This window comes from Malaclemys terrapin, chromosome 2 (genome assembly GCF_027887155.1).
Source record: "Malaclemys terrapin pileata isolate rMalTer1 chromosome 2, rMalTer1.hap1, whole genome shotgun sequence".
Lineage (NCBI taxonomy): Eukaryota > Metazoa > Chordata > Testudines > Emydidae > Malaclemys > Malaclemys terrapin.
Genome location: NC_071506.1, coordinates 187,089,907 through 187,108,794, shown reverse-complemented (window position 1 = coordinate 187,108,794; position 18,888 = coordinate 187,089,907). Strand labels below are relative to the sequence as shown.

Here is an 18,888-nt window from a genome sequence, read left to right as displayed (position 1 = left end):
CAGAGAATCCCCAAAGCTGGTAGATATTCAAATACTTAGCTTTACCAAGCCAGCACAAAACAGCTTCTACAATACCTTACTGGCTACTCAAAAGTCATCAACACAGTTCCCTTAAAGTAACCCAGCCTCAGGCCTCCCCCAGATACCCAAGTTAAATATGATGAGGATTACTGAAAATTTTATTCATCATATAAAAATGTTCTACCAATCCCAGAGGATCGGACACATTACCTCCCAGGTTAATGAGTATTCCATATCTTACCCAAATACACGCTTACAGCCAATTCTTATTAACTAAACTAAAATTTATTAAAAAAGAAAAGGGAGAGAGAATTGGTTAAAAGATCAGTATACATATAGACATAGGTACAATCTTGAGATTCAGATTCATAGCAGAGATGATGAGCTTTGTGGATGCAAAGAGTTCTTTCAGAAATAGTCTATAGGTAATAGTCCAATGTTTGTATTCAGGGTGGTCCAATCAGAACTGGGATCTCAGTCCTTATGGCATAGGCTTCCCCTGCATGAAGCCTCAAGCAGATCTGAGATGACAGGATTAGGACTCAAGCCATTTTTCACACAGTTTCAGGCCGCCTTTGACAGCTCGGAGTCCCTCAGTGAACAATAGGCACTCATGGGGACTTTGAAGTGGACCCATTTCCTAAGCATCACCAGTAATTATCCTCACAGATTAACATAAGGCAATTGCCTCTTTTTCCACCATTCGCAGATGATTTGCTATACACTTCAAAGAGAAATGAATACAGCGACATCCTCTATTTACAATTCATTGAAATGTTAAGATGTTCTTTTGATCTCTGAATTAACAGAATACAGCATGCACAGGGACTGTTTGATTACATTGTTGACATCTACCAATATATATATGTAAATACACAAAAACACAAACATTATCTCCCCCTATGTCTTTAAAGGGTTGAATTTGAGTAATTTATCTTGCAGGATGATTAACCCTTTCTGGTCATGCATCACAACACCCATGAAAACCATTCATTTACCTGGATTTACTCCTCATTTACTGTGGTGTAAGAGGAGAATCAAGCCCTGAGACTTCATTAACAAAAGCATTTAACATATATTCTGCAATTCTTAATGCCCTTAGGCATAATGAGGATTCGTTTTCTCTGTCTGGCCTTGCAGTCTTGAAAAGAAAGTACCGTTTACGTTTGTCTAGTAATAGTAATTTGACTGAAAGGATCAATTACACTCTATAATACACTAATTGCACTGTAGTTACAATTATAGGCCCTGATTCCGGTAAGCTTTCCTATTCAGGAATGGCACTCAAACACCTACATAAATGTTTTTTTCTGAATCAAGTAACCATATTATTGCAATGGCTAATTATTAATCGATTTTATTCCATTCCGCCAAACATTAATGAAAATAACTCAACATGAGGAGAGATGTAGGCAACACTTTCCTGATCCCTAGTCAGAGCTTCACCCAGAGGTTATTATGTAGATTTTCAAACCGGGACTGAACACAGAACACAATTACTAGGTAACAACAAGCACAGCAAACAGGGACGCATGGTAGATAGATGGTGACCAGTAAACTTAAAGACATGATCAGGGTGTATTAGATATGGAATATTGTTAGATATGCAATTCTATCTAAAAACAAATGCAACACGATAGAATCATATTCCTCTCCAAACTGACTACACCACTCCCAACCAAGATTGTGTATATACACCCATGCTGCAATACTAATTTGTTTCTGACAATACACGGTATGAATAGATGACTAATAGTAATAGATGACAGAAAATTATAGATCTATACATTCTGTAATTGTCCTTGATTACCCTAGGTCATGTTGTTGTATAGTGCTTAATAACTCAACAAGCAGAGATTGTTCTCAAAAGCACAGGTGAGAGCCCCTAGAACTGATCAAGTTAAACAAGATGGTCAAGGCTATATGATTCCATGGCTAGGATCACACAAAATCCCTGGCCAGATCCCTGGCACAAAGACAATTAAATAAAGCAGACAAAGATCTGGGCTTACCCTTTGCAGCTGGGACCATGAGTGTGTATGCCATGCTGAATTACTATGTGCAGATATAGGAGAAAATTAATTTTAAATCTAGCATCTGAAAGATGTGAAGGACAAGTTATTTGATCACACCCACCTCAACTCCTTCTTTATTGCAGTTAGTCATCCAGTCAGGGAACAGTACTGAAAAATACATAAAAAATCAAGGTTCGCAAACAATTTGTCACTAGTGAAAAAGATGAAATTCACTAAATGCCTTGCTCACTGTGAATAGTTCACCCAGGTCTTAATTGATTCTTATTGTTAGGGTTGGTTAATATTCATTGTTTAAGATCTTTTTGATTATGTTGTGTATTCATTTCTGTTTTTCTTATCTGTTTAATGTTTTTTTTAATAGTTAATGAGAACTTAATCAGGCAACTGTCAATGTAAGCTATTTACTTTTAAAGCTAAGGAACATTTCTCAATAAACTCGGAAATAATTCATAATCCTAAAATAATCACTGTCCTTTTCACAATAACTATTTCTAGAGACCTTCATAACCAGGAAAATTACTAGACTCCAGAACTAGATTATTTTAGATTAATGACCTCTGTTTACCAATAACTAATAAAAATTTAATTTGGAAATTTAAAAAAATGAATTGGATGGGAGCCAGACTAATTGTAAACACAAGGAATACAATGGATTTCTCTGGCTCTCTTATAGACTAACAACTCATGGACAAGCCTGATCTCCTACAGTAGTAGTGGGACAAATGGGGAGATCAGCTTAGACACCAGCTTCCCCCTAACCTTAGCAAATTGAATTCCCGATCAAATAACTTTTTATAAATCAATTATTTTTAGGTAAAGTCACAGTGAAGACACTTTCAACCCTAAGGAGACTGATTTACATTTTGAAGTTTAATCTTTTTCAAAAGAAGGAATAAAGATTTTTAAAAATGAAAGCTGAGATAAGCATTGGGGCCTGAAAATTCTGCAACAGCAATGTCTGGATTTTTATTGGTCTGTCTTTTCTCTGCTGCATCCCAGTGTTCATGGTGCATCTTTACACTTCATCTAATTGACATCGAAATGACCTTTTATTAAAAGGATGCCAAAACACAAGCAAGGTCCAACAACCCTGAAAAGGGGTTACAGGATATGAAGTGAATTCAGCCAACCTTGAAGAACAGTTTATTCTGGATCGTGACATGTGAGTATGCCAGACTGACAAAATGATATACAAAGTTCTTGGTTACATGCCAATGTTATAAAAGGTTAAGAACTCAGGATACTGTTTATAAATAAAGTGAGGGCAGGAGGTGGGAGTTTTGAGTGTTGTGTGTTTTGGTTGCATATTTTGTGGACAAATCGGAATGAATAATACAGAAACGAACGGTAAGGGGATAAAATGGATAATGCCTAATGCATTCATGTTAGAACATGGATGGGTTTTATGCATGCAGATTTTTTATGTACAATTAGATAGGCAAAACTTGTATTTCACCATACGGGACAGATAGAATTTGGTAATTAATAGCTGGAATTCCATATTTATTAAGATAGTTAGAGATGGAGATGATCCAGGTGTGTGAAATGCATGAAAAGTTAAGCAATGACAGTTTATATTTTTTTGGACACGTAAATCACAGCATCAACCTAGCAAACCAAAGTTACGCTGAAAATACATAGATTAATATTTTCTGTTTCTAACGTTTTGTTGTCTCTCACTAGCAGGCATAGTCATATATATATATGACTATGACATGATATATATGACTATGACAGTTCCCAAACCCATCTCTCCCAGCATGCCAACATCCAAATGTGGGATACAAGAGTTTATTCATGCAGGCAACTTAAAATGATGTAGAATTCCTTCCTTTGGTATAAATGACTCTATAACTTCAGTGTGTATATATATATATATATATATATACTTGGTTGAACAGTAAAAGAAAACTGATTCATGAATACTTTTGAAAATGAAATTGCTCATCTTGGTTTGCGTTGTTCATAGGGTCATCTTATTTGCCAGCATTTTGATTACTATCTGATTAGAACACTTTCATAATCCTACAAAAACAACAAGGAGTCTGGTGGCACCTTAAAGACTAACAGATTTATTTGGGCATAAGCTTTCGTGAGTAAAAACCTCACTTCTTTGGATTTTCATAATCCTACAGGATCCACAAAGGATTATTTAAACCATAATTTATTGTGAGTTTGATATTTGTTTAAAAGTTTTTACACCCATTTTTTCATTGGTGCAAATGACCACACTAGGTGCAAGCTTATGTATATCAGGCTACACACACACACACACAGACACACACACAGACAGTGTAGCTTTGAAAATGCATACACACAGTAAAATAAGATGGTCATATCTGGAAAAAGTATTAGTCAAATAATATTCCATACATTTTGCAGCTATTCCTCAAATAAATCATATGACTAATATCTGACCACATGAACATAAGCATGATTTTAGTAAAGTTATAAGAACTGCAGTATCCATTCCTAATGACCAAGCTTTGTGAATTAGCAAGAAAGTTAACTTACATAACAAAAAGACTGGGAAACTACATTGTGAACACAATAAAGTAATTTATCTTGACAACTGTAGTTCAAACTTTTCTTTTGTAAGCTATTTGATACAAAAGCCATTACTTTGTCTGTACAGTTTGTAGAAAAACAGGGCCATGATCTAGATGAGGCATCAAGGTGCAATCCCAATATAAATGCTAAATAAGAACAATTTTAATTATCTGTAATACTTTGTGGTATTATGTATGCAATACGTTTCATTACAAAAATAAAGTCATAGAAATAAGGGACCTCACTATATTTCTATAGTGTTAAATCTTTCTGAAAGTTGGGATAAGACTTCTAGAGGGTTTCCCCCCATATGAGGGAATGTATAAAGTTATGTACACATAGCTACACACAAACATACATATATGTGCTTGCACACACAAAAACAGTGGGGTATTTGCACTGGAAGTGGTATATTTCATTGGATGGGCCACAGCAAGGAGACACAGTTCCCAAACCCATCTCTCCCAGCATGCCAACATCCAAATGTGGGATACAAGAGTTTATTCATGCAGGCAACTTAAAATGATGTAGAATTCCTTCCTTTGGTATAAATGACTCTATAACTTCAGTTTCATGATTCTCTATTTCTGAGATAAGTAATTCGTAACAATAAAAAAGTGAGGGACACCACATTTGTAGGTAACGTAGCGACTAAAATGAGTGACATCCTTCAAATGGGGGGAATTGATGAGGTATACCAAAAAAACCTCAGTACAGCTCTGGCACAGATACAACTAAACTATCCATACAAAGACCCAACCAGACCCTCCACAGTTAGTATAGAGCTTTCTCTTATGTTTATGTGAATATGGCTACAAAATTTGATTTAAAACTTTGTAACAAGAGAATAATGTTACTTAAATTGTCTTGCTTGTTGTGATGGGATGCATACCACATACAGGCCCTGACTAATTAAGGTGGGCCTGCAAGGCCAGTTATGTTACCTGGCTGCACCAGAAAGGACAGCATGGAGCCCTGTTTGACAAGAACAGGCTGGTTGGTATAAAGAGAGGAAGTTTGTACCAGAATGGGACTGCAGGGAGACAGCTGCTATCTGGGCACTAGAAGGTGGAGATATCTGGAAAGCACAGGATTGGAGCAAGCTCCTGTGACAGACCTGACAAAAGGGCAGGAACCCGACCTCTGGGGAGAACCCAGAAACAGGCTGGGGGAAACAAGCCTGAAGAAAGGCAAACGGTAGGAAGGAGCCCTGGAAAACAGCAGCAAGGAGTGGTATGGCACAGACCTTGGATTGGTACCCAATTCACAGGGAGGGCCTGGGTTTCCCTACCAGCCACTGAGAAGGTGGCATAAAGCCCCCTAACATAAGAGGATAAGGATAATTCAGAGCCTGGAGGGATGTGATGACCACTGGGCTCAGAGTCAGGGCTGGAGACCTGACACAAGGTCTGGGAATTCTTTGTTGGACTTGTTTGTTGAACTTTGTTACCCCCAAACAGGCGGACATAAATATTGTGACCTGGCTGGAGGGCCACTTACAGCAAGAAACCCCACAGCAGTGGCAGAGGCTACCAGACCAAATGACTGCTGCTATACCACATCTGGACAGAAGGTGCATCCTAGTGGTGAGTGAACCTCCTTCACACCTACTTTTTCTAGGAATGCCACTTGAGCAGGGCTGGGTCGCTTGGAAAGAGAAAGCAAGATTAAACATTTTCTAAACATACTTAATTTCTTCCTGTTTGAAATCAAAGCCCCAGTGGTTTCGTTAAGTCCACATCCTGATTAAAAAAGTTACATTTGTTCTATCAGTGACCCAAACCAATATCAGGAGACTCCCATGGCCATTCATAATGAACCCATGCTTCTGAAATATCAGGCAACAAATACTACCAACAAACTATCTGAGATAAATCCACAGAAAAAAAAAAAAGAGCGATAAACCTAGTGATAAAATTAAGAGTAAACTTGAATGGCGATTAAATCTGAGGAAATTGCAAGCTGCTTGTGGACATACGTCACTGATAACTATGTTCCACTCTCTTTCAGTCTATCCTGGAAAGTGCAGGCAAAATATCAACTGAAGTCAATAGGTGTTTTACCAGCATGAGGAGTTTAAGTTTGGGCTGTCAGTCTCTTGGCACCCAAGCCTTGGCACATGCATCAATGTAGACTCACTCTCTGTCCCCACACACATACTTCAAAACCTAAATCATTAAGAACATTACCCTGATGCTGTGATTTTCATCAGCTTATAATTTTATAAATTTCCGCACATGTCCCGACAGCCATGCAAACTTTTCACCGTGAGGCTTCTAGACAAATGGCAGCCAGCTGGGAGGGGTTTTGCTGCCAACATTTAATTCTCTAGTTTACTGATCACAGCCTGACACTATTTAAGCACACACGTTATAGAACTCCCATTTGCTCTAACAGAGTTCCACATATGGGAGAACTGAAGAATGTGATGTCCAAGTTAATTAGTATCCAAGTAGTGCAAGGAGCATAGACGATACAGATAATACATATTCTTTCAATGAAGTGGGATATGGGTAATTACACATTGCATCCGATTTACAATTAAGAAAAACAGAACCATATTGCTACAAAAAAGGCACATGTACCGTAGATTGCAAAACAGATACTCAATTTAGAAAAATGCAAGTAAGTGGTTAAGAGTTTTTTGAAAAATATTAGTTAGTTTTCAAAAGTTATCATGGCAGAATTTGCTAGGAAATCCTGTCTAGTATGAGAGGTATTACATTCATGAAAAGCATAGTAGTTGCTAATTTTAATTTATGCAAGCTATTTATGAGATACTGTGAATAAACTGTTTACAAAAAAAAAAAAGGAGAATGCTGATCAATATTTCAACTAAATTTAAAGCATTCCTGGATGCCCCAAGAGATTCTTATATGCCAGAAACATTTTACTGCTAGTCTCTGAATTCTTATGCCCACTAACTTATCTTTTCAGGTTTTTTTTTTTTTTCTGCAGTTGAAGAACTAAGAGAGGACACTGATTTCTGTGACATTGTCCTCTGAGGCAAGAGTGGAATGGACAGTACGGTAAGTTTACTTGGACCAATCAATGCATGTTGTTCTAAAATAGGAAATAAAAGTGAAAAGAACACTCAAACCTCGATCAGAGCCATTGAGACAATTAATAAAATATAGAAGCCAGATCCCTCTGTGGAGAGGGGCACGAGGAAGGAATGCTATCTGCAAACTACTTGGCCGGGTAATAGGGATGCAAACAACAAGAAGAATGAACAGAATCGAAAACCTGGATTGCTCAGTAAACAGACGTTTTCTTGGTAACACTTGGGTTAGGGTTGCCAGCTTGGTAATATTTAAAAACAGGCCCTCCAGCAGGAGTGCCAGAACCTCTCCCCTCCCGAGACCCCACCCATGCCTCACCTCTTCCCCTCAAAGCCCTGCCCCTGCCCCACCCTCTTCCCTCGAACATCCACTCCACCTCTTCCTCTGACGCCCCACCTCATCCACTCCTCTTCCTCCCTCCCCTCCATCGCTAGCTGCTTTTCTCCAACCAGCCCCCACTGCCCAGGTCAGGAGGGACTTGCCTGCAGAGCTGGGGCTGGGAGCTGCAACTGCCCAACAAAGGTAGGAGGTGGCCCTGGATGAGTAGGGGCTGGAGTGGGTGATGACCCAGCATCTCTCCGCCTGCCCCGCCCACAGTAAACGGACTTTGGGTGTCCGGTCAGTTGATATGACCAGACACTGTCAGCTCCCCTTTTCACCCAGACTTTCCTGACAAAAAACGGGCACCTAGCCACCCTAACATGGGTAGACGGGAATTAAATGGGTAGATAAAACAACAAAAGCAAAGGGATTAATGTGACAGCTTGCAGAGAAGAAGAAACTGAAGAAACAGTGATAAAAGAGATGGAAAGATGCAGGTATGAAAGGATGGCGTGTAAGTGATGCAGGGCCTGAGCCAAACACTGTTAAAATCAACAGACTCATTCCACTGACTTCAAAGGGGTTTGGATCAGGTCCTTAAAGAGAACAAAAATAGCACCTCCAAACCTTCATTAAATTTCTGCAGAATTCTCAGCTAGCAACTGTGCATCAGGATAGTCAAGTGGCCCAATGTGCATCCAATCTCCTTTTCTGAACTGAAGTTGTGTGAAAGGCAACTTTGCGTTTGCAAACATAGTTAACTAAATTCTTCCTGAAGATGAGTGCTCGTAGCTGCTATGGACTTCTGTGAGAGCCATACACAGAAATGCAAGTGCAGAATATGGCCTAAATTGTCTGCAAATCAAAAAAAATGCACCATAAAACAATTAACCATGGTGTGAGTCTCATGTCACTCACATCTGTTATAATCAAGAGTAATTCCATAGAGTTTTTGGAATGATATTGGTGTAAAAAACAGTGTGAGAGATCAATCAGTGCCATGTGCACAAAAGTGGCACTCTACAAGTAGCTGACAGATAGGATGAGCAAAGGTTTTGAAGGACTTAGCTCCTCATGGCCTAATTTTCTTTGGGTTTAAAATGTGTTTGCTCTTTGTTCTATAGACACTGGAAAGACATGTTCAGTTCACAGATGCTGTTGTTTTCTCAGCATGGTAAAAAGAGACACATAAAGACTTGCTGAAAGCTCAGATTAAAATGAGAGAGAGAGATCTACTTTTAGATAAAACTATTTTGGCATATTTACTTACCTACTAAAGGAAAAGTTCACTGTAAATGATTTGGAAGTAAATGTTTTTAAATGTCTGGTGGTTTCCCGCCCCTCCCCCCTCTTGACTCTTTAGCAAGTTGTTAGACAAAAAGTAAACAGATAAATTAGGTAGATAATTCCACAAGTAAAGAAAATACCAAGATAATGACATAATATGAATGAGTGACTCCTAGAGTGGGGCAAGGTTGCTGGCTGGGTTCCCCCCAAGCAGTCATGATTGGATGACCCCCTGGAAAGGCAGGGAGACTGACAGGGTCCCCACCCCACTCTCTACCACAGAGCAAAAGACTGTGAGGTGAGGGGTTGGAGGTGGGGGACGGCCCAGAGTTGGCATCCACAGCAAGAAGAACGTGGCCAGCATGTGCTTCCCTATATTGCCCCTTGTTAAGATTGAGGACACGGTGAGTGGTCCTTAAGGAAATAGCATTGCTAGCTGGGCTCCCCCTCTCAACCACAGGCCATTGAGCAAATGACCCCCAGAGGGCGCCTCTTTGCCCCCTTCCTTCCTCCCAAACAGAGATGTAAGGGGTAAGAAGGACAATGTGGGAAGAGCAGGGACATTCATGGGATTTGGAATCACTGACCCTCCATTTAAGAGCCACGACCTCAGAATTTGACACTTCAGCCTGTGGTGTCATGGCTATCAGCGGGGCTGTCTCTATCAGAGCTAATAAGGAAACCAGCAAGGAGGATTTAGATATGGCTTTGAAATGTAGGGATCTGTTATGGGGGTGAGCATGAAGAGATCTGACACTGACTCTGAAAATGTCACACACACACAAAATCATCAACCCACAATTAAGAGTTGGCAAGATGAGATTTTGTATAGCAAGAGGGTATGGAGGCTGGGATTTGCCCAGTCAAAGCAGTACAGACATGCCTAGTGTCAAGGCACTGGACACACAGACGCCTTGACACTAAGTTGGCATGGCAAGAGGGGCATGCTCTGGGACCAGCTGATGCTTCTCTTGCATTTGTTGGTGTCCAGGAAGCAGCCATCTGAAATGATTATTGTACGGATGGGTAGAAACTATTTGGGATTTTGTAAGGGGGGTTAAAAAGAGAGTTATAGGGCAAATCCAGGACCTTTACCTGGGAGTTATTCTCAAATGCTAAAGTGGAGGGTATGGCAAGAAGGCACCAGGCATCCACGGGTTGACAAGTCCATAAGATATGTGAATCACTGGAAATGGGGAAGATTGGTAATTACTCACAAAATGTAACATATTTGGTACCTGAGTTATTCAGAGATGATGGAGTACAACTCCCTGATTATGGAGAAAATATATTTTAGCCAGTGTTAGGATGGGAACTGTTAAATATGCGGCAACCCAGCTACGGGGTGAGCGTGGGGGCAGCCAACGTAGTTGCTGGAGCCTCCTGGTGGCAGGCGTCTAGTGCAGTACTCATTCCATAGGAGGTGTACTTCCCTGATAAATCAGAATTGGAAATGGACTCAGGGAAGGGCATCCTCTAAAGAAGCTAGGGAAAGGGCTGGGACCTCATCACCCTTTCCTCATATGAGAGCTAAGGGGCCGGGGAAGGGACTGTACCAGACATTATGAGCCCCAAGCCCTTTCCCTAGCTTCTTTAATGGACAGTGTGGAGGAGTGAGGAAAGGATTAAGGAAGGAATCATGTCCTGCAGTGTATGAGTTATTGCCAGATGGTTCCCAAATGATTTCATAAAGTTGCATCCTAATTAAGCCACATCCCTGGCATCTTGTATTTCTTCCCATGTCTCTGGGACAGCAGAGAATGGGAGAGAGTGAATATTCAACTGCAGTATAGAAATGGGTAAAACAGTTTTGAAAATTTATCAATCCCACCCAAAAATGTAGTCTATTTTTAGAACTGAATTCAAATCCAGCAAAGCAAAAAAAAAATCAGTTATTCACACAGATCTACTCTAGAGCCCTCAGCTTATCATCTACAAGTTCCAGTCCCTTCTGACAAGGTTGACATATGCTACAGTATGCTGCTTGTCAGGACACTGGAGGGAGATGGTAGACATCAGACCAGAGCCAAAGAGGACAGGACAGTGGGACTGCTTGAGTATGCTGTCTACGTAAGCACATGGATCTCTGCCCCCACTCAGGAAGAACAGAACTGTGAAAGGATCTGGATAACGGCTGACTAAATTTAAAGTAATCTCCATAACTTCACCTTTAGATAGAGATTCAATGGTTCCTGAAAGAGCCCCATCCTGTTGTTCCTTTACACAGACACTCTTACTTCCTCTCTGGACTCCCTTACCTTTGGCAACAAGTCCCTCTGTCTACAAGCTAGCCAACATTTGTTTTTAGTAACAGAATATTTAGTAGGCTTGTGGCACTCAATCTGCAAGGAAGCAGATTTGCCTTGATGATGATGATGAAGATTATGATTCAGTAGTTTTAGCTAACACATGATGTATGTTGGAAGTTAGTCTTTGTGCAACGGGATGCATTCAGTGGGGTGCTTGGTGTGTGTATGTGGGAGAGATTTCCAAGTTGATTGTATAGAGGGAAGACTATACAGAAATTATTTTGAGATTTCAATATCTAAAACAGAATATACACATGAATAACTTGCTACATTTTTGAATCTCTCTCTCCCTCTCTCTCTCTCTCCTTGTGGATATTTTCCAGCAACTCTCAATTTCCTTGGAATTATTAGAATATATTAAAAGACTATATGCTATAATGTTTTTACACCTTGAACTGCTCATAAATATTGGAAATTCAAGCTATGCTGACAACTTTTGATTGATCAGATAAATCACAAGAGCTGGTCAAAATATTTCTGACAGTTTTCCAATGGAAAATGAAGTTTAATTGAAATACAAATGTTTTATAGGAACATGTTGATTTCAACAATATTTTTGATGGGAAAGAGTCGTAACAAATTGGTTTGACTTTCTCATTTCATTTACATATTTCTATTATATTAAAATATTAATTTTAATGTCATATTATACTTATATTAAATAGCAAATAATTTTATAATATACAATATACACACTATATTGTGTTTCAACATTATCCAAATGAAACAATTCGAGAGTCTCATATAGAAAATTTTGAAAAAAAAATTCATTCTGCAGGAAACGTTGGCTTTTCACTCTGATTTAGAATAAAAAGAAGTTTGAAGTGTTGGAATTTCAAATGGAATGGAAATCACCTCCTTCTTTCTGTTCCCTGAATAGATACACATGTAAAGCACTTCCAGTGCAAATACACATATAAATTGAACATTTGTTTTCAATCGTATTGAGGTATGTGATATAGAAATTCACTATCTATTGACGTTTTTGCCAGTAAAGAGGTTTGCTCCAATATTCATATTAAAAAGGGGAGCAAGCATGGCTGGATGTAAATTCATTTTAAGAACATTAAATAGTTACTGAACAACTTCTGTTCTAAACTGGATCCCTTTTCAGGTTCATTGATAAGACTAGAAGATGGAAAGGGGAATTATTTAGTCACACCCAAGTTCATGACTGCAAACTATAGCCTCAGTCCTCCTCCCACTCTGATAAATAAAGAAATAATGATTGAAAAATGCCTTCCATTCCATACCTTTTGAATACACAAATGCTTTTATTTGAAAATAAAATCTTTATAGGAAAGACAGGGACACATCATGCTAGGTAATTGTAAAATGCAACATTTTTCCTCAGTCATCTTATTATCAGACATCGCCTTATTTCTTGGAAATTGCCATATAAAAACAAGATATCCTACATATAATGGAGATGGTTGAAAAATTTAATCCAATCTCAATCTTAAAGACAAATATCTCTATAATTTATCAGCATGTTACTTATTTTCTACCCTTCAATCACTCCATTTAATATCCATAAATCTGTCATTCCATTTCCTAACATGCATTCTGCCAAAACCTCTCATTTCTCTATAGCCATTTACTTTAAATTGTATCATGTATTGCATAGGAAATGAGCTGTGCTGCAGTGGGGTGGGAGACAGAAAAGTAGGTGGAACAAAAACTTCCCTTCATTGAAGATCCCCCCCCAGGCTGAATTTTCTGTCTGTTGCCAGTTTCATAGCATTTACTATCCACATTCCTTTCATTTTTACTGACTCCATAAGTTTGCCATTTTTAAATTCTATGAACGTAATCTCCTGGATGTAAATAACTCCAATGAAGATATTTCTTTGTAAATTAATATCACTCAGATACACACCACTACCAACTTATGAATATGTATTCCATCCAAAAACCTATATAATAATATTATTGCATGATAACCACTCTAGAGCTCAGGGAATTATTTTAAGGTTGTAGGGGCCCTTATATCATGAGTAATGATAGACTTTTAAATCACATGATCACATGTTGTGTGTCAAATACATTACCAATAGTTCTTCTTAGGGCCCTGTTTGATCAGTACCTTACTCTACAGGTAGTCCCACTGGACTCAATATAAAGGCTGCAAAATCATGTTCTTAGATGCACATTTGGCCTTCTTTAGTGTTGTGACAGAAGTTACATATTTTAGAGAAAAACGTATTTTATAATTTCAGGCCCAGATCCTGCTAGCATGTATGTACCTGAGTAACGATATAGATGCACATTGCCCTGCTGAACTCAATAGCACAAGTTATGTATGAAAATTGCTCAGGTACATAAGTGTTTCCCGGATAGTGACTTTTACCAGCAGACATGAATGGAAATGTACTAGCATATACAGTGTAGGCTAAGTCTGCAGCTATGTGAGCTTCATAGCATTAACCCTGCTTGCCCCTCCTAATGCCAGCCCTGCATTTGTACCCTCCACCCAACCCATCCCATGACCACCCTCGGGGCTGGAAGTCCCAGGTTGAGAAACACTGATTTAGATGAGTTGAGTACCCCCAGGGGTACACATACCACTGTTTGAGAACCACTGCTTTAGTGTAACTTAGGAAGCATGTTGCTAACCTTAGGCAGCTTTTAGGTTACAAGGTATGCAATAAGTGCAGTCCTGACCTACTCACTGCTCAGTTTTTTTAATGATGTGGTCAAGATAGCCATATACATACGCATTTACATGGCACTTACTTGCATTTCTAACTATGCTAAAAAAGTAATTAAAATAATTTCAATGACCTATTCATACCTGAAGTGTGATTTTCAAGCATTGAAAAGTCAAATCAAAACCAATTCTCTCTGAAACATGCAAAGGCATTTCTCTTAAATGAGATCTATTTTCATGACACATTTCATCTTCTACTCTACCTTGTTTTGAGGCTAGAATTCTTTTTAAAAGATCACAATCTTCTAATAAACTGCAATGTTATACAGTATTTTTTTCACTTTTCACATACTCCAAAATGTCTATATTATGTTTGATGAAACTTAAATGGAGAAAAAAAAATCATTTTCAGGCAGTGAACAAGCCAAGAAGATCATTATCTTATCAGTGAAAGTTATAAGGGCTAGATTGGGAATGTTTATGCAGCCTTAAGAATAGGAAAAGCAGCCACATTGATTCTGTAAGAGAGCCTGAACTACATTGTTTGAAGAAGCTTTGCTGAGCAAATGAATATTTAACTAGTAATGTTTTTCAGGACTCTTGAAGTGATGATGTGTACTGATCCAGCCTGTTTGTTTTCAAGAACATGGTAAGAACGTATTTGAGTAACTAAGGAAAGCGGTAGTTGTGTACTGCTTATTGAACAAGCAGCAGTTAAAAAAGAGTAATGATAAACATTTACATTTTAAAAAATACAAAGAATTGTATTCCTTCAACTATTTAAATTATCCTCCGAGTTGTCATTTGTATGAATTATACTTAGCTCTTTGGGGCTAGAGGGCGCCTGTGTGTTACAGTAATGCAAATGACTAATAATAGTCATTATACTATATTTTACTGTTAGAATTAGGTTTAGGCCATTTCCAATTTTAATATTTTAATTGTTCACCCATTGTGTCAATTTAGGGTTTTTTATGTTACCTTAGGCTCTGCCCAAAACTGTGGCCCAGTCTAAAAAAACAAAGGTGAAGAAATATTCCTTCTTTTCTACAATGTACCTCCTTTCAAATAGGCATGAAAAGTGTCCTCTGTTTCTCAGGCCATGTCTATACGTACGCCGCTGCGGTGTGTGTGGCATGCTCTCCCGAAAGGAGCATAAAAAACCCACTTCCATGAGCGGCATAAGCTATATCGGCAGGAGAACCTTTCCCATCGACATAGTATTGTGCACACGAATGCCTATGTTGGTGTAACTTATGTCGCTCATGGGGGGTGTGAAATATTCACACCACTGAGAGACTTAAGTTTTTTCTGACATAGGCTATAGTGTAGACATAGCATCAGGGAAGGTCACAGTGAGTTGTAAGACTTTCTCAGAAAGGGCTCAAAGAAGCTATAAAAGTCAGCACTAAGGAGATGTGAGAGTAGCACCAAGAAAATCAAGGCCAGATTTTCAGAACTCTGGTTGTACCTATTGGGTTCCGGGAAGTGAAAGCCCACCCACTGCTAAAGGATCCCCCCACGCCCAGCCTAAGGGGAGGATCTACAGGACCAGGAAACCAACTGATTTTGGGGGACAACTAATGAAATAACAGGGCTAGGAGTGCGGTCACAGGGTCAAAAGAAGGGAAACCTGATGGGGACACCGAGCAGAGAACCCCGGACAGCGCCCACTGCTCCTCAGAACTCTGGTTATAGATAGGCATTAAAATCAGTGGAAAAAACCTAGGTGATGTCCAACGGTCTGATTTCCTATAGAGGTTTGCCCAAGGAAATACACAAGACCAGACTCAGAGAAGATAAAAATACAAAAAGAACAAACCTAAAAGCAAAGCCAGAAAGAAAACAAAGGACAGAAAGAAAATGCCATTGCACATTAGATGTACTGTTGCTCTTCTTGTTCCTGAAGTTACATTCTATATTATAAGAATTATATTATATTATATTGCAGTGGAGGAATAAAGGCTGCATACCTGACCACTGATGCTCATTTTATTGAGATGTTTCTGAAATTATTTTCCCCTGAACAGTAGGGTGATATACTTTTAGTTTTATTTAATGCCTGTGCTGTAAAAATAAAAGCTTATTCCTTGAACATGCCAACACCTTTCTTGAGGCTTTGCTAAGACTTCAGAGAAGCAAACATGAAGTACAGTGAAAAGACTCAGTCAAGGATGAGGTGTCCTTGAAGGAGTGCCAATTCAAATTTATTTATCCCAGAAAATTATAGTAATTTTAAAATCATAAGTTTACTTGACATGTCTGTTTTCTGTTCTTTATGTAAGTCTGATAACACCTTTGAAGATAACCTGTCTGTGCCATTAAACACTAGGTATCAACATGTACCACCAGTTAACTCACTGAAGAAATATTTGTGGATTATACACTGCACTGTCAGAGACAGGATACTGGGATAGATGGATCATTCCTGTGTTCTTATGTGTTAAATAGAACTGCATAAATCATTTGTACCAGGTAGAGTCATGCAACTATCAGGTCCCCAGGGAGCATAAGTGAAAAAGAAATGAGTTTCATAGGGTGTCCATATTTCCCTATGCTGAATACGGGACACCTGGTAATCAATCATACAAATGTTCAAATTAACATCAAGTTGACTGAGCCCCTGTTAAAAAGAAATACTGCGTAGTTGGATTCTTTTTATTTACCTTCTTATCTTTAAGGCTTTAGGGTTCACACATGGAGGGGTGACACACACACACACACTCCAATACACCTCTCTCACAAAAAGGGGGTGGCTGACTGACCCGACCCTCCCTGACCAGCGCTCTCCACCCTCCCTGCCTGGCTGGGCCCCCAGGATGGACCTGCCTCTCCTGGTTCCTGGCACCGCATCTTCCTGAGGCAACACGTGGGGGGCTTCAGTGAATCCCGCCAGAGAGGTGGCTCAGCAGGAGAGGGTGCCTAGAGGACAGAGCCCTCCCTGGGGGCAGGACTCGGGGGAGGGGAGTGGCAGGTGGAGAGCATGCTAAGCCCTTGACCCGGGGGTGCTGTGGAGCCTGCAGGGTCAGGGCACGAACAGGCTGGAAATTGCTTCCCCCGCCCCGCCACTCCAGAGCTTAGCTGAGAGGAGGAGAGGTTTCCCCATGCCAGTGCTGTGCAAGGGTTTGGCACATGCAGGCCTCGGCTCTTCCTGGCCAGCGCCCCAGGCCAGAGGGTCTTGGGCTTTCCCAGGGCGCCAGCCCAGTCAGAGGCAGTGGGGGAAGGAAGGAGCCTACCGGCCAGGCTGTTTGTGAGCTGAGCGCTCCGACCAGGGGCTGGTTCTCTGCACAGCACTGGGAGTGGGACGTGCCCAGCCAGGGGGGATATGGAGGAGCAGTGGGGCTGAGTGAAGGTGAAGGGGCAAAGTCGGGAGAGGACAGCGAGAGGGGAAGCATGTAAATAACTGATAGGTGGGCAGCAGAAGTGACGCGTAACCAGCCTCTGCCTAGCACCTGCCCACACTCACCAGCCACCGCAGCTCACAGCCAGTGCCAGCCGAAAATGGGACGGGGGGCAGGGCCCTGCTGGCCGAGAGCCGGCACGCAGTGCGGGCTGTGCTGATGGACCAGCATGGGGAGCGGCCAGCCCCACGCGCTGCATCTTCACCCCACCACCAGTCTTGCACACCCACTCTGATAGCCGTCCCCCTACTCACCGCTGGTGAAAATACAGGACAATTTGCTCATTTTTAATTAAAAGTTGGGACACCTGCAGGAGGACTTAAATACAGGACTGTCCCTTTAAAAATGGCACATCTGGTCACCGTAGGGCTTCATCAAGTTTCAAATTATGATGGCCTAAGCAAAGCGCACAGCTTGGTTCCTTATCATCATGGTCCAATTACGCCTCTGGTGTTTAGGGCAGCGACAAAGCTTCTCCACTTCTATCTGTTTCTGGCAATTCTTTCGATGTTTCTCCAGCTGTGCCCCAGATTTTTCAGCTCGGTTTCCACAGCTCTTCGTTGTTTTTGGGAGGCCTTGTTTTTACTTGCCTTCAGGTTTCCATCTTATTGCTAGTCTGGTGATGGAATCAGTTTCCATCAGAAGCACATGGCCAATACATCCCCAACGCCTGCTGGCAATGGTGGTGCTCATATCCTCTTGCCTGCATTGTGTCAATAGATCTTGGTTTGAGATTGTTCTGGGCCAAAAGATACAGAGGATTTTTTTGAGGCAGGTTGTATGGAATGAAGACAGTTTGGACATGTCATACTTTCTCATTCCCCAGCATTCTGCATATAAAGTAATGTTGAAAGTACGCAGCGTTGATAAACCTTGAGTTTGGTTTTGGTGTTGTATTTTGATGATTTTCAGACTGTATTTAAGCTCCTGAAGGTGTTCCTGGATTTATTTATTTTGTTCTGGATGTCCTGGCTTGTTCCACCATCCCAGCTGATGGTGTTGCCCAAGTATGTGAATGTTTCTACATTGGTGAGAACATAATCCTCTATCCATACTGGTAATGGTGAGGCAATATTTAATGTCATGATATCTGTCTTATTGCGGTTGATTTTCTGTCCAATTTGCTGGCTGAATGCATTGAGTCGAGTTGTTTTTTCTTGTATATGGTGTTGGGTCTTGTATATGGTGGTGGAGAGCAAGATCATCTGCGAAGTCCAGGTCTTCTGGTGTATTCTGCATTACTCAGTCAAT

General features: G+C 40.3%; 1 long non-coding RNA gene across 1 annotated transcript in view; it reads right to left on the bottom strand.

Moving 5' to 3' along the window:
* Positions 1-343: 343 nt before the first annotated feature.
* Positions 344-18,888, bottom strand: part of LOC128831066 (uncharacterized) — a 351,765-nt gene continuing 333,220 nt past the window's right edge. The window contains exon 6 of the long non-coding RNA XR_008443735.1: positions 344-2,204. This is a non-coding gene — a long non-coding RNA (uncharacterized LOC128831066). The remainder of the gene's footprint in view (positions 2,205-18,888) is intronic.